A 6,941-nucleotide genomic window follows, 5' to 3' on the forward strand; every position below is an offset into this window, starting at 1 on the left:
AAGCCATCGGTCTCAAACCTCACGTGATCTTTTTCAACCAATCAGAACGTTGGCACACTCCGGTCCGCCTCCCTCTCTTTCTACCTAATACTCTCGCTCTTCTCCTTCTTTATGTATTGAGATGAGACATCAGTCTGTTAACCACGATGTAATTACAGATGTGATTTTCATGCTGCATGAAGTTTCTTATCTTGCGTAGACAAATCATTACGTAATAAGCAAGACGGAAATCTATAATTGAGCGATTATATATATATATATATATATATATATATATATATATGTATATATATTTTAATATATATATATATTTATAATATATATACATATATTTATAAGATATATATATATTTATAATATATATATATTTATAATATATATTTATATATATTTATAATATATATATATTATAATATATATATATATATATATATATATGACTATTCATTTAATTACATGAAGTAATATACGAAGATATAATTTAATGCGCAAATACTCAGAATTTATTTCAAGAGTGCTCAATATATAGGTAGAGCTAGGAAGTAAGTTATGAAAATATATATGGCAATTAAGCTATACAGAATATTTCGCGTTTCATTCTCGTGAAAATTTGTCAGGCCTGATGAATTTTCACGAGAATGAAACGTGGAAAATTCTGTGTAACTTAATTGGCCTATATATTTTCATTACTTACTATATATATATATATATATATATATATATATATATATATATATATATATATATATAAATTACTATATATATATTACTATATATATATTACTATATATATTACTATATATATTACTATATATATATACATACATATATATATATATATATATATATATATATATATATATATATATATATATGTGTGTATAAAGGAAATTCTTAATTAAATGATGTAGAATGGCAACCAAATCTATTGTTTGACAAAGGAATCCAGATAATTATTAACGTCTTTTTCTTAATACGTCGATTTTCAATGAATGGCTAATCTCATCGAAGGAACTGTTATTAGCAAAATAGACCTGGGTAATTATAAATTTCGCTTAATTAGCACATACTTTGAAATTTAAATTCGAAATGATCGTGTAAAAAGTATACTGTACGGTTGAATGAATGAAGAGAGTTGTAAAATCTAAAGCAATGAATAATGGTACGTACCAGAATTATTCCAGGCTGTAAAATAAAATCTTTGAAGATCAGAGTCATATATATTAGGTAATCCATTATTTTCAATGTGGTAGAATCCTTTGAAAAGTCTTTTGAATAACTTGATATATGCCTGCAGGCAAAATACTGGAATGAGTCTTATTTACAAAGAACTCAATGAATCATACACAGTGGTAACACGAAATACATTAGGATTTTATCAATTTGGAAGCAAAAATCCTAAAATCAATGAATATCTAGAACCTTGCTGAAATACTAACACCGAGGTTTACTTTGAAAGACCATAAACCAAACTAACATGGCAACTCATCTATTAGACTGATTTCAAGCCCGGATCTTGGTTCGATAAGTAAGAATATCATATATAGGATCTTCTTTTCAATAAAGGAAAAAACTGTAAATTATGTGTGCTTCTCCGCCAAACAATATTATATTATCTAGATCGCATATAAGGCTTTCTTTATCTGCTTTGATACTAATATTTATTTGGGAATTTATGCTTACAGTATGATACAATCTGTAATCCTTCGACATTATATATATATATATATATATATATATATATATATATATATATATATATATATATATATATATATATATATATATATATATATATATGTGCCGGTGTTACAGTTGATTTACATTGTGGAAACTATAGCGATTAAATATCTCCGGAATATTCTGTGTAGCTTAATTGCCAGATATATATATATATATATATATATACATATATATATATATATATATATGTGTGTGTGTGTGTGTGTTTGTGTGTGTGTGTGTGTGTGTTTGTGTGTGTGTGTGTGTGTGTGTGTGTGTGTGTGTGTGTGTGTTCAGGAAAGTCAGTTATTATATCTGAGTTTATATGTGCCGGTGTATATATGTGTAAAATACGTTATATATATATATATATATATATATATATATATATATATATATATATATATACATATATATATATGTATGTATATATATATATATATATATATATATATATATATATATATATATATATATATATATATATATATATATATATATATAACGTATTTTACACATATATACACCGGCACATATAAACTCAGATATAATAACTGACTTTCCTGAACACACACACACACACACACACACACACACACACACAAACACACATATATATATATATATATGTATGTATCTGTATATATATATATGTATCTGTATATATATAAGTTACCTTATTTTTATTTTTATTTTTTTCATTTTTCTTAAACTTTTTCTTCTAGGGGATGGGACATCCAATCAGATGTCTGACATTTACCCCTATTTTAGGGTTCCTTATTTTACTTAAGTCGAAGTTCTCAGAAATCAAGGGGCCCACGACCTGGGGCTGACACTTGAAGTCTATATGAGATACATAGATATTCGAATGTTCCATTAAAGTTCTTTATCTCTCAAGCACTGAGTTTGTAAAGAAATTGAGAACATAATTTTCCTCTCCCCAATTAACCATTTTTATACATTGTAGTATATCTTTTATGTTGGTCTCATGGTCTTACTGGATTCCAGGACAAGAATTTATCTAGTCTGGTGGAGTATCCAGTTTCGTGCTATTACTTGAGGTAATATCACTTGGAGACGGTGCACCGTTCCTCGGAAAAGCTGTGGGGTAGCCGTAGTGAGGAGATCTTATTTGGGCTGTGAATACTATGTGATTTTGAATATTTGGTCAGGGTTTACTTCTATGGAAAAGTATCCTCATGTCAGATTGTTCTGACAAACCCCTGTACAGAGAGACCTTAGACACTCGAGGATAGTGTCTAGTAGGCATTCAAGTTCTCACAATAGGCATTCAAGTTCTCACCAGTAGGCATTCAAGTTCTCACCTTATCTGTCTGTATGTTCGTGTGAGAACCAAAGTACTTAATCAATTTTTAGTTTAGAAATGTAAAACTTGATATATTAACAATTTGAACCTGTGGAATAAATTCTATTTGATCTGCACCCGGTAAAAATAGTTACTAATGGGTCGAAATTTTGAATAGATTTGGAATTTGGCGGGCTCAAATCGACTAAATAAGTTATTACAACATATTCGCAAATATGAGTTTATATATAACAACGTTTGTTTTTTTGTTTTTTTTAAGAATTTGTTTATGGACTTATATCAGTCGAATAAGTTTGAAGAACTACATTTTTTGGTTTATATTCTAGCTGATGGAAATCTACGTGTATGCCGTTTAATGGATCGTGTCGTCTAGTATGTATGTATAACGCGTCTTTGTTGATATCTGCGTAATGTCTTCCTTTCTGTATTGTTAATATACAGGGTGTCCACAAAGTCTGGCTACATAATGTAGCCAGACTTTGTGGACACCCTGTATATCGTCTGTTCGTTTTGTTTTATTTTACTTCAGTCGAAGTTCTCAGAAGTCAATGGGCCCACGACCTGGGGCTAACACTTGAAGTCTATATGAGATACATAGATATTTGAATGTTCAATTTAACTTCTTTATTTCTCAAACACTGAATTAATAAAGAAGTTGAGAACATATTTTCCTCTCCCCAATTAACCATTTTCATATGTTGTAGTATATCTTTTATTTTGGTCTCTTGGTCTTACTGAATTCCAGGACAAGAATTTATCTAGTCTGGTGGAGTATCCAGGTTCGAACTGTTACTTGAGGTAATATCACTTGGAGAAGGTGCACCATTCCTCGCAAAAGCTAATATGGGTTAACCATAGTGAGGAGATCTTATTTGGGCAACAAATACAAAAGGTGATTTTGAATATTTGGTCAGGGTTTACTTCTATGGAAAAAGTATCCTCATGCCAGATTGTTCTGACAAACCCCTGTACAGAGAGACCTTAGACACTCGAGGACAGTGTCTAGTAGGCATTCAAGTTTTCTGTGTGCTTGCGTGTGTGGGTGTTTACACTGTTATATACTGTTCGCAAATAAGACTAATATACGTACGTGAGAAAGTTTTTTTCTTACTACATATTCTCTATTTCTCGTCTGGATAGTATAGCAAACAAAGGTAGCCATATTTTTCTTCTTGTGGTTGCCACGCTGCAAATGAATACACCTCCCTCGGAAGAAAACACCAGACAAAGCTTATTATTTATATATAACCTTATTTCTTTGATGTTCTCCGTCTTGGAGATTGCACGCATTTCTCTTCGTTTTTACATCGTCTCTAGCTGTGTCCCTGGATGCTCTCATGGACCGAAGACACTAAAATCTCTTCCGCGTCAAGAACTTTCTAATCGTTCGTTAATCGAGTGAAAAAACTTACTGACTTACAAACTGACGTGCAAAAACTTGTTTTCCTGGCTGTATCATCTCCTGCTTCTTTGTTTGTTACTAAGTAAATTTTATGTCACTTAACTAAGCCAGTCGTATGTTTTCGGTTAACCGTAATTTCATCGTTTTTCTAAACGAAAATTCCAAGCTTGATTATATAAATATAGTTTATTTTTCTAATACCTATCTCATTTCAATAAAAAATTTCTCCTGCTACTATATATATATATATATATATATATATATATATATATATATATGTGTGTGTGTGTGTGTGTGTGTGTATATGTATATGTATATATATATATATGTGCATATATATATATGTATATGTGTATATATATATGTGCGTATATATATGTATATATATATATATTATATATATATATATATATATATATATATATATATATATATATATATATATTATATATATGTTGATAGAGTCTTGGACTTCCGGTTCGTTTACTGTCATGTCTCTTGTGGGCTGCGACGTTGTTTGGCTGTGGAATTTATTATATACAATCTCTCACATTCTGAAAATCCTATCATAAGTTGTTCGCTTGGTTAGCATTGCTGGATGGCATCGTCCTTTCGAGTTAAAACTCCTACTTGTGAGACATCGGCTTAGGTTTATTAGCTGGTTGGATGACCGCGGCCCTTGTCAAGACGAAGTAGGTTCATTTCACAGTTGGATTTCGGCGCGGTTTGTTTGATCTGTGTTGGTTAATAGAAATTCTTCTGTGCGAGGCGTTTGCAAGAGGCTCGGGTTTCGAATCCTGAGTTCAGATATGTCTAACTGATGAGCCCAAATGAGGGCGAAACTCGAGTCTTGGACTTCCGGTTCGTTGACTGTCATGGCTCTTGTGGGCTGCGATGTTGTTTGGCTGTGGAATTTATTATGTATGTATGTATATGTATATAGTCATCTACATGCATTACTGGTTCGCTGTATCACATCTCATTAGTGCGGCTAAACATGCAATTATCTTAAGCAAGGATTAATACATACATACATATATATATATATATGTGTGTGTGTGTGTGTGTGTGTACAGGAGGGGGACGAAAAATTTGTCGCCATAAAGAAAACAACACTAAAGATTTATTTTAAATTTTTATTGAACAAAACAGTTCAGGAAACTTGATTATGTAGTAGAACTGACATATATTCAATGTATCCGCCTTCAGCCTCAATCACCGCCTCAATACGGGTCCAGAAATAGGAACAAGCGCAGCGGTATCACGGCGGGTGGCGGCGATCAAACTGGCATTGTGTTGTGGAAGTTAATGTTGGTGATGTTCTCGACGTATAGCCAAAGGAAGTTGTCCATGGGGTTCAGATTTGGTGAGAAGAAGTGCAAGGGAGAGAGAAGTATAAAGTCGTTGCACGCCTTCTGAAGCCAAGCCTGGGTTTCTTTGGACTGGCGCCGAGTCCTGCTGCCATCCCGATGTTCTGCCAGCCGCAATCTGATTGCACCAGGCAATCACCACACTCTTCAGCACATCCAGGTATTCTTTGGTGTTAACTTTTAAGCCGATTTCGAAGATTTGAGGTGGCATGATGTGGCCCGCACTTGAGACCACACCAAAGACCACAGCCATGGCCGGAAACCTTGTTTGCATTACTCTGCGAAAGGTCCCTGTTATTCGCGACAATCCAGCGATTCATTTTGAGGGTGCTGGCAATGGTCCCGTTGTCATAACTAGGATCAGTAGAGAGTATGAGTTGTGCAGCTTTGTAAGATTTGTACACAACTTGCCAACTAATAAATGGTCTGCAACAAAAAGAAATGAAAATCGGTTTTCATCAAACGGAAATGGAATCATGTCGTTTTATCTAGGGCAATTTTATCGTTCTACCCTGCAGGAAGAATTCTATCTAGAAAGATATCGAGGAAACGAACGCCAACAGTGGAATCATCCGAGTCTTACAAAACAAATGAATGCATTTATTTTGCATACGCAGACACCAACCCATTTTTTCAAAACAGTTTTGTTAGGATATTAGTTCAACAAATCTTTGAATGATTATTGCCGTGCTTGTGGAGGGGCTATTTATAAAAATAATTTTTAAAAAACGCGCATATATAGAGTGTTGGGGGTTGCAACTGTAATAATTATGTACATAGAAGGTGACGGTGACTAAGTGGTTGACGATACGGACTGACAACCTAGGTGTGCAAAATTCGAATCCAGTTCATTCCACAGAAACACTTTCACGTAATGATGTTCGCAACCTTTATGTGATCCCTCTTGTAAGTAACCGACGCCATTCAAAAAAGATTCTAACAAGAAATATATCAAAGAAACCAATGCCAACAATAAAATCACCCAAATCGTACAAAAATGAATAAATTATGAAAGGATAAGTCCATTTCCGAGGACCTTCATTTATTTAGTTCTAAAAATAAAGTTCGATTTCATTGTCCGTCCCTAATGCTAGGTCTCCTTTCTGTGAATAAGGGTTAT

The sequence above is a fragment of the Euprymna scolopes genome, chromosome 28, assembly GCF_053919585.1.
Source record: "Euprymna scolopes isolate OS-2025 chromosome 28, ASM5391958v1, whole genome shotgun sequence".
NCBI lineage: Eukaryota > Metazoa > Mollusca > Cephalopoda > Sepiida > Sepiolidae > Euprymna > Euprymna scolopes.